Source organism: Corylus avellana, chromosome ca2 (genome assembly GCF_901000735.1).
Source record: "Corylus avellana chromosome ca2, CavTom2PMs-1.0".
NCBI classification, from domain to species: Eukaryota; Viridiplantae; Streptophyta; class Magnoliopsida; order Fagales; family Betulaceae; genus Corylus; species Corylus avellana.
In genome coordinates this window covers 19,090,364-19,105,904 of record NC_081542.1, presented here as the reverse complement: position 1 = coordinate 19,105,904, position 15,541 = coordinate 19,090,364, and the positions used below count along the sequence as shown (strand labels likewise).

Here is a 15,541-nt window from a genome sequence, read left to right as displayed (position 1 = left end):
TACTTTCATGAAAATTTTCTACTCCAGTTATATGTAATGAGAAAATTCTTCACATTGTGGCTGACTAACTAAATTTTCATGGTTAATAAGACTTGCATCAGCCAATGAGTTCGAACCTAGGCTATAGTTTCAATTGTTACCACAACCTTTTACATTTTAAATTGTTCCCTTTCTTTTTTTTTTCTTTTTTAATTTTTTTTCTTAATTCTGTTTATTTGATATTTTAATGTTTGATCAATAAAAATTGTTTGATACTAATCTATGTTACAAAAATGATCTAGCAATTGTAATTAGACTTGAATCAACATAAAGGATCTTTTATAATTAAAAGCTTAATTCTTCCGAGGATTTTATTCACATATGTAACAATTTTGAGGACTTTGATACGAAGGTGTTATAATGTATTTTTTATTTAGAGCGTATTTGGGACACTGTTGGGGAAAGGCCTTTTATATCCAAAAAAAAAAAAAACAACTTTTTTTAAAAAAAACTTCATTTTTCATCTTTTTCAAAAAGTGTGTTCTCATCATTTATAGAGAAAAAACGAAATTACTTCAAAACAACATTCCATTATAGTATAACTTCATAGACTAAAATATTAAAACTACACGGAAATGCTTTAAAGAAAGTGAAAGAACCATCAAGAGAGTCAACAAATAGTACATTAATATACCATTTAGAAAACCAACTAACCTAAAAGTTTAAGCTAATGAGCTTAAGGGCCTGTTTGAGATTGCGTTTGAGGGGTCTAAAAGTGCTTTTAACATTCAAAAAATCCGTTTAAAGAAAAAAGTATTTATTTGGTAAAAAAATTAAAAGCACTTTTAATGATCCAAAAAGCCTAAAAATAGCCAAAAAAACACTTTTGGCAAAAGCTTAAAAATGAAGTTTTTCCCCAAAAGTTCTTTTTGGCTTAAAAGTTCTATTTTCAAATGTAATCTCAAATAGGCTCTAAAACAACTTAAGTATATTAACCACTCACTCTCAGTTGGAACAAGTGGCTCATATTCTACTATTTTCCTATTGGGTGTAATTAGTTTATGTGGGCCAGTGGACAAATAAGTTGTGGGTGGGTATTTTGGGGTTTTCCAAAATACTTACAATTAGGGTTTTCCTACAAATATGTTATGTTGTAACCTTATATTATTGAATAGTAAAATATAGCCGCACTCTCTCTTGTGGACGTAGGCACATTGCCGAACAATGTAAATTTGTGTCTCGACTCTCTCTTGATCTCTCTCTTTTCGATTCCATATTATTCATCATTGTTGTGCACGGTAACAACAATTGGTATTAGAGCCAAGTTTTACGATAGCTGAGATTGGCACATCTTCTGCAAAATTCGACGTGATGAAGTTCGATGGATCCAGTAATTTCGGGTTATGGCAGAGACATGTCAAGGATTTCTTGGTGCAACAAGGGATGGTGAAGGCGTTATATGGAACGAAACCAGAAGGTATGCCAGACATAGATTGGAAGGAACTTGAGGCAAAAGCGGTGGCTACTATTCGACTTTGTCTGAGAGATGACGTGATGTATCATGTCATGGACGAAGAATCTTTGGCGGCAGTTTGGTTGAAACTGGAAAGTCGGTATATGTCAAAATCGTTGATGAACAAGCTCTATCTAAAGCAGCGATTGTACGGCTTGAAGTTGGCGGAGGGCTCGGATTTGAGCCAACACATCAACATGTTCAATCAGGTAATCGGCGATTTGAAGAGAGTTGATGTGAAATTCGAAGACGAAGACAAGGCATTGATACTATTGAATTCATTCCCAACTTCTCCTACGTATGAGAATTTGGTTAGAACTCTAACATGGGGGAAAAAGTCCTTAGAGTTAGAGGAAGTTACAAGAGCCCTGTTGGCTTTTCATTAGTGGAAGATAATCAATGATAAAAATTTTCCAGGAGAAGGGCTAGTTGTAAAGGATAACCAAGTGCGTGGAAGAAGAAGAAGTAGTAACAATGGTAGTTCGAATGGCAAGAATTTTCTGTCAAAGTCTAGGAAGTGGAAGGACATCAATTGCTATAAGTGTGGGAAGAAAGGGCACATAAAGTGGGATTGTCCAGACCGGAAGAAGAATAAGGACCACGAGAATAAAGGTTCCTCAAGGTCTGTGAACGTAGTGGAAGACAATTTAGATGATACTGATAGTCATATGCTTTCTGTTGTATCTAATTCAGAGCATCCTGTAGATTCTTGGATTCTAGACTCATCATATTCATTTCACGTGACGTCCAATAGAGATTGGTTTGACACCTACAAAATATCTGGACTCTTTCGATAAAAAAGAAGAAATTAGAACAATATCGTTGAAATCTTCACAGCACAAAGCAAGTTGCCTTTCTATAAGTCCAATTACAGTTTTTCCAAAAGATTCGGCATCTTGTCTGCCGTGCCTGGTAGAAAACAAGATCCTATTTTGTCAGCATTGTCAATTCCAAGTCAACCATTGTGCACAGGGCTTGCAACCACACATTCATTACCAATTATCGAGGAAAATATATGAAAAAATTCACAATTCCACACAAATAAAACAACACTTGGTGAGATATGAAGGTTATATAACAGCACCAATCTTCCTATCTTTTTTCATCAGTGTCGACATTGCCCTTTAGTATTGGCAGAGAATACAGGGGAAAAACAATAACATGGGTTCTGTGGGAGAATCGGGTGATGATGTCCAACCAAGAAATTATTGGAGATGTAGCAAACAAGATTTTTCCCAGAAGAATCCTTCCAAAACTGGGGCACATATCGATTTGCGCTATCACAAATAGGGTTTCGGTTCAAAGATCGTCTCCTACGCAGATCAAATGATGCCGAGGAGATTGGAGAACTTCGTAAACAGAGCGAAAACGATATAAAACGATGCCTGACGTGGTGGGATCTCACCTGGTTTGGATTTGGCTCAGTCATTGGTGCTGGTATCTTTGTGCTCACTGGGCAAGAAGCATATGATCATGCTGGACCAGCCATTTTTTTGTCCTATGTTGCTTCTGGTGTTTCAGCAATGCTCTCTGTCTTCTGCTACATAGAATTTGCAATAGAAGTCCCAGTTGCAGGAGGGTCATTTGCTTACTTAAGAATTGAATTAGGTGACTTTGCAGCTTTTATAACAGCTGCAAACATACTTCTTGAGAGCATTGTTGGAACTGCAGCAGTTGCCAGAGCATGGACTTCTTGATTTACAAGTCTACTGAACCGCCAACGAAACTCGTTACGCATCCACACAAACCTCGCCGAAGGGTTTAATCTCCTGGATCCGATAGCTGTCACGGTCCTGGCAATTGCCGCAGCAATCGCAATGATCAGCACAAGGAAAACATCATACTTAAACTGGATAGCATCTGCAATTAACACGATAGTAATTTTATTTGTGATAATTGCAGGATTCGCTCACGCTGACACATCAAATTTGAAACCCTTTTTGCCTAACGGAGCTAAAGGAATCTTTCAGGCTGCCTCCATTGTCTACTTTGCTTATGGTGGATTTGATAACATTGCCACCATGGCTGAAGAAACCAAAAATCCATCAAGAGACATACCATTAGGATTGCTTGGATCAATGTCCATCATCACTGTGATATAGTGCTTAATGGCACTTTCACTTTCCATGATGCAGAAATAGATCGGGATGCAGCATATTCTGTAGCCTTTCAGAGTGTGGGCATGAAATGGGCAAAGTACCTGGTAGCTCTTGGTGCCCTGAAGGGAATGACCACTGTTCTTCTGGTAGGGGCACTAGGACAGGCACGATATACTACTCATATTGCACGAGCCCCCATGATTCCACCATGGTTTGCTCTTGTCCATCCAAAGACAGGAACCCCTATAAATGCTACACTCTTGATTACCATTTCAAGTGCCTGTATTGTTTTCTTCTCAAGCTTGGATGTCTTGGCAGGCCTGTTATCAGTGAGTACACTCTTTGTCTTTATGATGATGGCAGTTGCACTTCTTGTGAGGAGATACTATGTTACAGAAGTCACCCCGCGAATTCACCTCCTGAAGTTAGTTATCTTCTTGCTGATCATCATTGCCTCCTCAATGGCAACAGCAGCTTTCTGGGGACTAAATCCTGATGGTTGGCTTGGATACACTATCACAGTCCCTCTTCGGTTCTTGGGGACTGCTGGAATTGCAATGTTTCTGCCTCAACAGAGGACGCCAAAAGTTTGGGGGGTTCCACTTGTCCCTTGGCTTCCATCCTTGTCAATTGCAACATATATCTTTCTCATGGGATCTTTGGGTTCTAAGTCATTTATTAGATTTGTAATCTGCAGCATTGTAATGCTAATATACTATGTATTCTTTGGTCTCCATGCAACTTATGATATGGCTCACCAGCAAGAAAAGCTGAAATCCCTGAATGATGATGACAAACCAGGGCCTTAAAATTACTGTATTTCTTTACCCTTCAGTCTGCCAATGCTTAATAAAATTTCCTTCCCACTTGTGTTTCATATTAAGATGCTCGAAGAGCCTGAAAATAGTGATCGGAAGTCCAGAAAGAATTATTCTCAATGAAGGTTTTGACGGAGCTTAACCGCTCTTCCATAGCACAAGCGTTAAGCGATAATAATTTCTGCGATTCTTTTCCTTTTCTTCTATAACCATACAGTAGGAGGAAAGAGAGAACTCAAAAGACACATTACTAATTTAATATTAATAATTTAAGAGAGACTCTTGCCCAATTTCATTGCCTCTTCAGTCTTTCCTTCCCTAAACAACCCGCTAACAAGGGCTGAATAAACATACCCATTTGCACAATGCCTTCTCTCCTTCATAGAGATCAGCACATGAGCCCCATCAACAGCTCTTCCTTTCTTGCAAGCCCATTGATGAGTGTTCCATATGTGACATCGTTAGGCACACATTTACTCGATACCATTCTATCCAATAGACTCACTGCCTTCTCCAATTTGCCCTTGAGGCACAAACCATGAATGAGGGTGTTATAAGTCACTTCATTAGGAACACACCCTTTGAGAAACATATTATCAACGAGCTTTGCAGCACATGCCAAGTCACCCTTCTTGCACATCGCATTGATCAACACGTTAAATGTTGCAGCACTCGGGAAACACCCCTCAATTTGCATCTCATCCAACAGTGAAACTGCCTCGTCAATCCTATTCTCCCTGCACAACCCGTCGATCAATGTACTAAACGTGAACACATCGGGAATGCATTCCTAACCGGCATTTCTCTAAACATCTCAACTGCTCTATTAACCAATCCCAACTTACACAAAGCCTTTATAACCAAATTGAAAGTAAGCACATTGGGTGAAATATTCTCATTCCCACTACCCACAATATGTGAATGAAACTCTAATGCCCGAGAAAAACAACCTTCTTGTATAATAACATTATGCACAGAGTTAAACGACCTCACAGTCCTCCTAAATTGAAACTCACACACCATTCTATCAAACAAGTAAACAGCTTCTTCGGGCAAATGCGCTTTCCCATAAGCTCTAAACATAACAACAATACTTTTCTCAATAAACCTTCGGTTTTCATGTTTCATTCGATCTAAAATCTTCTCTAACGACCGAGAATGAACAGAGACGGCATAGTTCTCAATGAGTGAATAGAAAGTGGAATCACCCAACTTGTAAGAACCCAATTTGGGAATCTGACTTGAAGATTTCATCAGGTTTTGGGGGCTCAGTTTCAGAGGCTTTGTTTGATGGAACGGCGAGAACTGAAAAGTGAGAGTGAGAGTGAAGCAGAGCAGGGAACTTACATGGGATTGAAGAGATGCCCAGCTTGAGGACTCTCCTGATAGAGTCTTTTAAGATACGTGTATTAGCATTTGCATAAACCACATAAAAAATTAAAACAAAAAAAAAAAGGAATATAATGGATAATCCAAATTATATGCAAAATTTAGAATTTCTTCAAGAGATCGATAACAAAAAGATAATTGCATATACATACATGCACTGCTTCTATTACTTCTATCCAAAATTTCTACGTTTTGATTTTTTTTTTTAATAAAAAAAATGCTCTGAAGTTCCAAAATCTTTTTTATGTTTTCCTCCGATCAATTGAACAATTATAAAATTTCCATTGTGGGGTAACTGTTTCGAACACCAATTACTAAAAATCAAAATTTCAGTCAAAAGCTCTCAGCAATCGAAAGGGTTCTGACCATGGAAAATTCAGCAAGTCAGTAATTCACATTACAAGTTATAGATGATCAATCAAAATTTTCAATTGAGCACTCAATTTCAACTTGAAAAAGAAAAGCGCTAAACCCCAGAAGCTGATAAAGTGTAATACACACTAATTAATGTTCAGGGTGAGAATACTTCAAGAGAACAGAGAGAATAATCAAATGGGTCAAAGAAACAATGGTGGAAGAACAGCCAAAGGAACAAAAAAGAAAAATTTGAAGAAGTGGATCATGGTGAGTTACCAGTGGGAGTGATGGGCTCTTCAGGAACAGAAATTCCACGACATGACTTTATTGGGTATATGAAAATTGATGAGACTTTGGCTGCCATTCTCTCTTGAGTACTGGGTGTTCTTGTGTGTGTTTTGCTGATGATATATATTACAGCAAATTAGGGGGGTGCGGCAAGAAATTCATCATGAAGTTGCTACTTGCTAGTTTTTATCCAATTGCTATAACTTCAGAAGTCATAACTTTCCTTTCGCAATTTCCCTCACTGGATTCCCCCTTTATTCTTGATCTATCAGTGGTTGCAAGTTAAGAAGTTGTTTGAGATTGAGTTTGAAAAATAGAATTTTTAAGTTAAAAAGAATTTTTAGGCAAAAATTTTATTTTTAAACTTTTGTCAAAAATATTTTTTTGGCTATTTTTAGGCTTTTTAGACCTTTAAAAGTGTTTTTAATATTTTTACCAAACGAGTACTTTTTTTTCAAACAAACTTTTTGAATATTAAAATTATTTTTAAACTCCTAAAACACAATCCCAAAGATGTGCTAAATATTCTTACTCCTTACGTTCTCTTTTATGTAATCCATAAGCTAATGGACTTAGAAAAAAAAAAGAAAGAAACAGGAAAGTGGGGTTGTTAACAAAAAGCAGAGATGATATGGAAGTTTTATGTAATGAAAATAGATCCCCTCCATGGACTAAGCCTCATAAAAAAAATTCCACTTAAACGGTAGCGCTTTCAAAGTCGAACCGGATCGAGTGCAAACTAAATCTGATACAAACGAGGCTCCACATTTATATACGCCATGATCACGCAATTAGCCTGCCACAAGAGATGCAAGAGTGGAAGAGGCTGGTTGTGCTAAACGATGATTGATCTTTTAAAGGACTATTCAATTGAAGATCAACGATGGGCGTACTTTGGGCTGCTATAAATTGTTTCATCTCCAGGCGAACATTACCTAATTGTGAAGGAGGATGACTTAATGAATCTCAACTATGTTTGTTTTGCTCCGTCCTCCCTCCAAAGAAAAGAACAGCATTTTCCAAATTCTACCAAAAAAAAAAAAAAAAAAGCCATTTATGATAAAATATTTTTGCAGATGTTGGTCAATTTGTCCATTGTGTGGACCTAGAAATGATGCTTCTGTGCAACAGCATAACTAAAGGTGTAGTTGAAAAATAAATGAATTCTATCATTTTTTATTTTATACTATCCTTAATGATTTGTATAAAGTTGTCCAGCACTAATTTCTTGTCAAATGCTAGTACTCCATTTGGTAAAGGGTTTTGGAGTTTGAATGATTTGATAACTGTAGAAAAAATTGATTGATGTAAAAAAAAAAAAAAGAGTAAGAATATATATATATATATATATATTGAAAAAAGTGAAAAAGTAAGAATGTTTGGTACGGAAAAATGAAATTTTTTTATTTTGTAGTGATTTGTTTATTTATTTGAGAATAATAAAAATGATTGATGTAATGTAAAAAGTAAGAACGTTGAAAAAATGAAAAAAAATAAGATGAATAGTATTGAAACGAAATCGTTTACCAAACGTGGCCTAGCACATGAGTACCAATAGACCATCTCACTCACATGTGGTGTGACAAATTGCTGTAAATCCCTCCTTAAGACATATATCAAATTTCTAGATAGAAATTTGATGAAAATCCTATGAAGCCTATAAAGCCTCCAAAAAGAGAACAAAACAAAAAAGTTAGGTTTTTTTTTTTTTTTTTTTTTTTTTGAGAATTAAAAAATAAATAAATAAAGGAAAAAAAGTTAGGTTTTAATTTGCTTAATATGCGTTTTTGCATGAGAAGTTAGGTATACATAGCAAGTGCATGTAAGTTCGATTTTATAATGAACTTTTAGTATGATAAGAAAATATTAAAAATTGAGTATGTTTGTCAATATGTTTAGTTTTGAAGTATTTTTTATTTCCTCCAAAATGTTATGATGTGACATATATATATATATATATATGTGTGTGTGTTTTAAATTGTTTGTTAATGTCTTTTATCTTGTATTGATAACAAAAAAACAAAGTCTATCCTTGAAGCACATAACCTCATGTTTGCAAATAGTACTCCGTAGCCTATTTATTCATACTTATCTAGAAATTCACAAAACTTTTAGAATACTAGTTCAACATTCTCAAAACTCCCGCGATCTATAGGAAGAATAGTAATATTGTTTTTTATACTTTTGCTACTATTTATTTATTTATTATTAAGTGATTAATATAAAAATGTATTATTTACTGTTGGCCATTATTTTTTTTTTTTCCCTTATTTACTGTTGCAGATGAAATATTGCTGCCATATTACAGTAAGAAAATTTCATTGCATGGAATTTAAATCCTTTACTCATTGAACGATATATATATATATATATATATATATATATATATATATATAATTTTGGATTCTTTTTTATGGTTCCCCAAATGTGAGCCCACACTTGACGGAGGAACATGGAACATCGCAACTAGAAGTGTCTGCTCAATCAAGCGGATCTTCTCAGCCTTCTCAACAACAGTTGGGGTGTACTACTGTATGTACATCAGCGCATGCCAGAAGAGGTAAAACTATTGTACAGACCGTGGAGAAGGCAATTGCAGTCATGGAGGCTAACAAGAGAAAAAGGAAGAAGTCAGATTGGCAAAAATATTAGACTCCAAGGAAACGGATTACTATAGAGATAATTGATCATTGTGGATGTGTGTATATATATAATGCTACAATTTGGTCGTTTTGGATGTATAATATGTATATGGGTAATGGTAGACACATTTACCTTGTAGCCGTTACAATTTGGTGATTTTGGATGTGTAATATATATTTGGTTTATGTTTAGACACATTTACCTTGTGTGTAAAACCATTGTAATTTGTGATAGAAAATTGAACTTATCAAATTGTATCATGAACAAACTCTTAACTACAATTGTACAAGGAAAACACCAATTACACCAGGACTAGGTGTAAACACTGCTTTATAGAATACAAGCAATGCAATTCGGTTGAAATAGGTAAATGTACAAACAATTGAAACTCATCAAATTGTCGTATCAGAAAATTGAAACATCTCAAACATATACCTACTAACACATAGGTTTCGCACTTTAATACAACACACTAAATAATAGTCCTTAAACTACATAGGTTTCTCCCTCTCACGGCAACATTGCCCTACTAACAGTGCAATGACGTTTTTCCCTATCATTAACAAAACAAGACAACAACAAAAAAACTAAGATCAAACAAGTGGCCAATGACATCCTTAAGTTTTTTTTCGATGCTATTATTTTTGCACTTTTCAACAACAATCTGCAACATCAACTTTACTAGTTCAGTTTCAAAACCTTTCTTCTGATCAGCTATTTGGGCATCAAACTGTGACACAGGGAGCATAGCTTCTTCGTCAACCAACATAAAATAATCACAACCACGATCACCTTCGTTCTGCATATTTCATAAATGAGAATTACTAACCAATTCACAAACAGAATGTAATATAATTCACAATGGAGTCTTCAATGTTATTTGATTTCAGAGAGTCAAAAAGAAAAGAAGACAAAAAAGACAACAACAAAAGGAGACTTTCTGAGCTTTCAAACTATTTCTATTTCTGGAGTGTGAAATAGTTACATCTATATACATGGTTTTCCTTCAATTTTCCAATACTCCAATGGAAGAGACCCAAAACCTTTGTCAAACAAGGCCGGCCTTATTTGGTAATGGACATGCCTAAGTCTAATAAAACAAAAAAAAAAAAAAAAAAAGTCTAAAGACCCACCTTTGTAATTAACATTATCTTTATTTGCTTAGAAAAATAAATAAATAAATAATTGTTGTCTGCTCTAATAGAGAGCTAAAACAGTCGCATGGAATGGGAATATATACCATGTAATTATTATTATTATTATTATTATTATTATTAATGGGAATAGATTGATATACGTTTTCATCATGTACATAAAAACAATGTCATTAAACTTCAAGAAGCAATTAACCAAATTAATAAGGCAAACAAGGATAATAATTAAACTTATGCTATTAGGATACAAAGTGATGAATGGATCCTAGAAAATGGGGTCCTGCATTTCAAAAGTAGATGAATATGTTCATCAAATATCCTTTTTTTTTTTTTCCTTCATTTTTTGGCAGCTTACCTACTCAAACAAATTCATATTATTGGAGGCCTAAGTCTTCTATCCTCATCACAGAATCAAATGAAAAACGTCTAATATAAGTAGTCATTATAAAAACATCAAATGGAACCCATAAAAAAGCAGAGACCCACAAATGGAACCCACCAAAAAACATTGGCTACACAACATGGAACACATCTCTTAGAAGAGACCCACAAATCCAAACCAGCAATCATTGTACAGAATTGAATCAAATGGAGAAAAGCAGAAAGAAAGAAAGAAAGAAATTGAAAATCCCTAATTTTTAAAACCTAAATTCGCACCTTGTATTTACCGCATCCAATAAACCTTCTACCAAGATTTTTCTGCGTGCGAGAAGTCATCACTCGTGATTCAATTCCGCATAGGCATTTCGTACACACAGAGGTAGACTTTGTCGGTGAACTTCCCACCGACATTACACAGCCATTCGCATCATCTTCGCCGGCAAACTTTTCCATCGTTGACGACGGGACGGGACAACGGGACCGGCTACGTGAGGGAGTCTCATGAGGGAGACGATCGGCCAGACGGTAGCGTGCGGGGGCTGCGAGACGGCAACGTGCGGGGGCTGCGTGAAGGTGACGACCGGGCAGACGGCATCGTGCGGGTGCATGAAGGGAAGGCGACGATCGGGCGACACCGTGCGGGGGGCTGCGTGAAGGGAGGAAGGCAACGATGGGCGCTGTGAAGGAGACGATGAAGACATAAACAAATATATACAACTATTTCCCTAAGCAAAAACGGCGCCTTTTTGCTCCTGCTTTAAAAAATAAAAATAATAAATAAATAAATAAAATCATACAAGGGCATTTTCGTAACTTACCCCTAATAAAACGGCATCGTTTTGCAGTTTCCGTCCAGACTAACAGTGTTGACTAACATAGTGGCCAAAATGCAAAATTTTGGTAGTTTGGGGGGCTACTTTATCACTTTTGGAGTATCAGGGGGCTAAATCGAAAACGGCTGGTAATTTGGGGGGCTTTTTTATATTTTTTCCTAAAAATATTTATGCATGCTCATGTTTGCCCTGAAATTTTAGGTTAATCTGAAAGAATTATGGCTTGAATTCATCAGTGAGCTAAAATTTTGAACACATGATCTGATGAGAGAATTTGTTGGTTTGGTTACTTGCTTAGGACAGTTGAAAAATCACATGTTTGATCTAATCTCATACAAGCACATTAACACATGATTTGTGAGGTATGACATGAAGTCTGATGTGTGTGTTTGTATATCTTGGGTAAACTGGATGATTTATTAGATGAATACTTTGACATATATATATATATGTGAAGAAGAAACAAAAAAAAAAAAAAATGATGATCATTGATAAGCTTTTCACTGAGTAACTGAACCTCTTGCTCAAAGCATTGAGTGTTCACGTCAAAAGGTGAAAAATTTTGATTTGATTGATGTCATGATTAGTTTGGTTTTGCATCCTTTTTTACTCAAGTTAGTAAGTCCTAGGGGTGTCTCTACGCCTAATGTTCTAAAACCATCTGGCTTGGGAGTCATTGACTTAACACTCGTTACATGGGTCAATTAGAAAGCTTAAGGGAACCAAACATTGCACAACCTGACTAAAAAAAAAAAAGAGAAAAAAGAAATATGCCATTGTTGTTCATTTGAATAGGGATTTCAGTGAATTTTGAGATATGGAGACATTGCACATTGTAACTACTTGGAAGCCTCATAATTTTGTGCTAATTCACTTTACACTGTTTTCAAACTTGTGATGTTTATCATGTTCTTGGTAAGTAATTGAACTTTGAGATTCCAATTCATTGTGAAGATGGAGTTCATTTTTTTTAAGCTTGCTAATGAATGAAAATCATAATCTTGAAGTGATACTTTAATTTTTGGAATAACAAAAATTGTGCATGATGTTTGTGGGTAACATTTCTAGAAAACCCTCGCAAGACTTCACTCGTCCTCTAGGGAATTCCTAGAGGTCTAAAAGGCTTGTTGCATACGCTGAATGCAATCGTATATCCCACGAAAGATGGATTTATCTTTTTATGTTTTTTTATTTAGTCTTTAGTTTTGTATTGCTAAGGGACTAGCAATATGTAATGATGTACAAATTTAATTGTACTCGCAAGTGCACGAGTCGTGTGCAGTAAAGTGTGTGCAAGTGCGAGGTTGAATCCACAGGGAGATGTGTTTGCAAAAATCAATTTTCTAGTTTAACCCAATTTTATCTTAACCTAGTTCCAATTTTTGTATTTGTGTCGTGCAAAAACATAAACTAAACAAAACAATTTGAAAACAAGTAATGAAAAATTCTAAGGTTTCCGAATCCGCCTTGCCAAATCAAACAACATGTCTTGCATTTTATGCATACAATAGTCAACCCAAATACATTGTTCAAAAATTGTAAACACGCAAATTAAATCATTCGATGAATCTATCTGTTAAAAGAATCACAAGGAATATTTAATTGAGATCAAATCATCCATTGTATCCGCAGATCACAATGGATATTAGTCTCAATCCAATAATTCGATGTATCCCCGGACGAAACACAACGAATATTAAACTAAGCATGAGTATAATACCAACATCCAATCAAGTAAACTTAATCAATCAGTTGAATTGACTTTTGAACAACACTTTCATAAAATAGTTTCATTGTATATATAAAACGACAAGAACATGTATGTTTATCAATGAAGAGGCTTCATCTTCAATCTTAGTTGAAAGTTTTAGCCTCTCATAATAGCAAAAACAATAAACAATTGAATTGACATCATGAGAAAAATAGAACTTACAATAGAATTGGAGTTCAAAGCTCCAAAAACCCAGAAAACACGAATTTGGACAAAGTACGACGCCCCTGGCTCGTCTCTGTACGTTTACAATGAAAGAGAATGACATTTATAAGCTAATTTTAGGGTTTTAGCGCTGCCAGGTTGGCCGAGTGTGCTCGATCGCACTCTAGATGTGCTCGATCGCACTCATGCAACATGTGTTTTGCTGCGCAGGGCCTGAGTGCGCTCGATCGCACTAAACGTGTGCTCGAGTGCACTTCCAGTCAGAATTAGCCTACTCTTGTGAAACATGACTTTGTAGATATTTGAGTTAGTTTTCTAATGACACCAAGATTACCTCAATCTGAGCTATACAACTCTAGATATGGCCTTTTTTAGTGGGACTCGTTGAGTGTGAATCATCGCTCGATCCCAATTTGCTGCCAATGCTCTATGAAGTGTCTCAAGCCCTAGAATTAATGGAATGAGTTGCAAATATCACCTTATAGCTGTATTTTTCTCTTAACAACTTACAAATCACAAAAACACCAAAACTAACCAAAACATCATAACATAATAAAGCTAAAGGCTTAGCAAATGCAAATTAAAGGGTCCAAATATGCAATATTTGGCACTCATCATGTAAGTTTGGGGGTGTGTTAAGTGCTAAAATATTCATATTTTTAGCCCTTAACTCACATGCGTTAATCCTTTAGTTTTAGTTAATTTATGTCATTTTAGTTCTTTTATGTGTTTTCCTTGCTTTTGTAGGTCATTTGAAGAAAAAGAAGCAATCTCAGAAGTTTCGAACTTAAAAGAGCTATTTTGAGAATAATGGAGGCGCTGGTAGTGCGATTGATCGCATGGGAGCAACAATTGAGCGCTCTACAGGCGAAGACCACAAAGCACAAGGCACCTGCGATCGAATGCTAGCACAAGAGGATCGATCGCAGACCTGCGATCAATCGCACAAGGGCTGCGATCGAGCGCACCCGTGTGTGATGGGCAAGTCAGCTGCCAGCCTTGATATGGAAAGTGCAACTTCTAGGGTTTTGTAACTTAGTGCAAACTAAGGCTCAAACCCTATGATTTTTAGGGTTTCTAGAGTATTCCTAAGGCTTATAAATAGACCCTTAAACCTCTAGAATACATACACTTTCCAAGGAGAAGAATTGGAGCTCTCCAAGTTCAAGTTTCAGGTTTATTCTTTTCCTTTCTTTTATTTTATTTATGAAGATGTTTAACATCAAACTTATGTGTAACTAATTTATTTAGTAGGGCTAGATTGAAGGCCTAGTTATGTTTAGTTAATATTCAATATTGGCGCCTTTGTGATGATCATGTTGTGGTATTTAACTTGATTAATTCATTTTTTCATGAATTCCTCATATGTGTGTGCCAGATCAACATATGCATGTGGTATGGACTAGTTAGTTAAATCAATTTGGATGACCGAGTCCTGGGTTTAATAAAGGTAACAAAAGAAATTCACACCGGTTCTTTGGTTAATCAACATGGGGAACCGGGAGTGGACACCCATGCCCTTAGGTCTCATATGTTTGTCGATTTCCACAGTTTTATGCTTTATTAAAAAACAACTTAGTAGACACTCATGCTAAATCCTTTAAGAAAGAAAAGAATTAGAGTAGACACTCATGCCTAATTCGTTGCTTAGGAAAATCAATAGCTTAAAAAGTAGACACCCATGCCCTTAGGTTGACAAACATTAAATATACAAAACATGATCAAAGCATTGGCATATTGATATATTATATAAATATAATTAGTGGTGGATATCAAAGCCCTACCTTTTTATTATTATCAACTCAAATCCAATCTTTGTTTTATTTTATTTTTGGAATCTATTCTAAGCAAAATTGAGCAATCCTCGTGGGAATGACCTTGTACTTGCACCATATACTACTATGTTGACCTCGTGCACTTGCGGGTAAAACATACAATTATTTGTCTATTAATTTAGGTAGATATTTGTAACAACAATTCCTTGCAATCGAAATAGCTCATTCCAAAAATTTGAAGTAAACACCTCGTCACTATCACTTACAATAGATTGGGGAATCCCGTGCAACTTCACAATATTATCCACAAATACTTGAGCAACAATGATCGCTGTATATGGGTGTACCAATGGGCAGAAATGAGAATATTTCAATG

At 35.7% G+C, this 15,541-nt stretch overlaps 2 pseudogenes; one reads left to right on the top strand and one right to left on the bottom strand.

Moving 5' to 3' along the window:
• The first annotated feature begins 2,570 nt into the window (after window positions 1-2,570).
• LOC132170233 (cationic amino acid transporter 5-like) lies at window positions 2,571-4,486 on the top strand (annotated as a pseudogene).
• Window positions 4,487-4,742: 256 nt separating this feature from the next.
• The window catches only part of LOC132169245 (pentatricopeptide repeat-containing protein At4g20090-like), a 22,518-nt pseudogene continuing 11,719 nt past the window's right edge, over window positions 4,743-15,541 (bottom strand).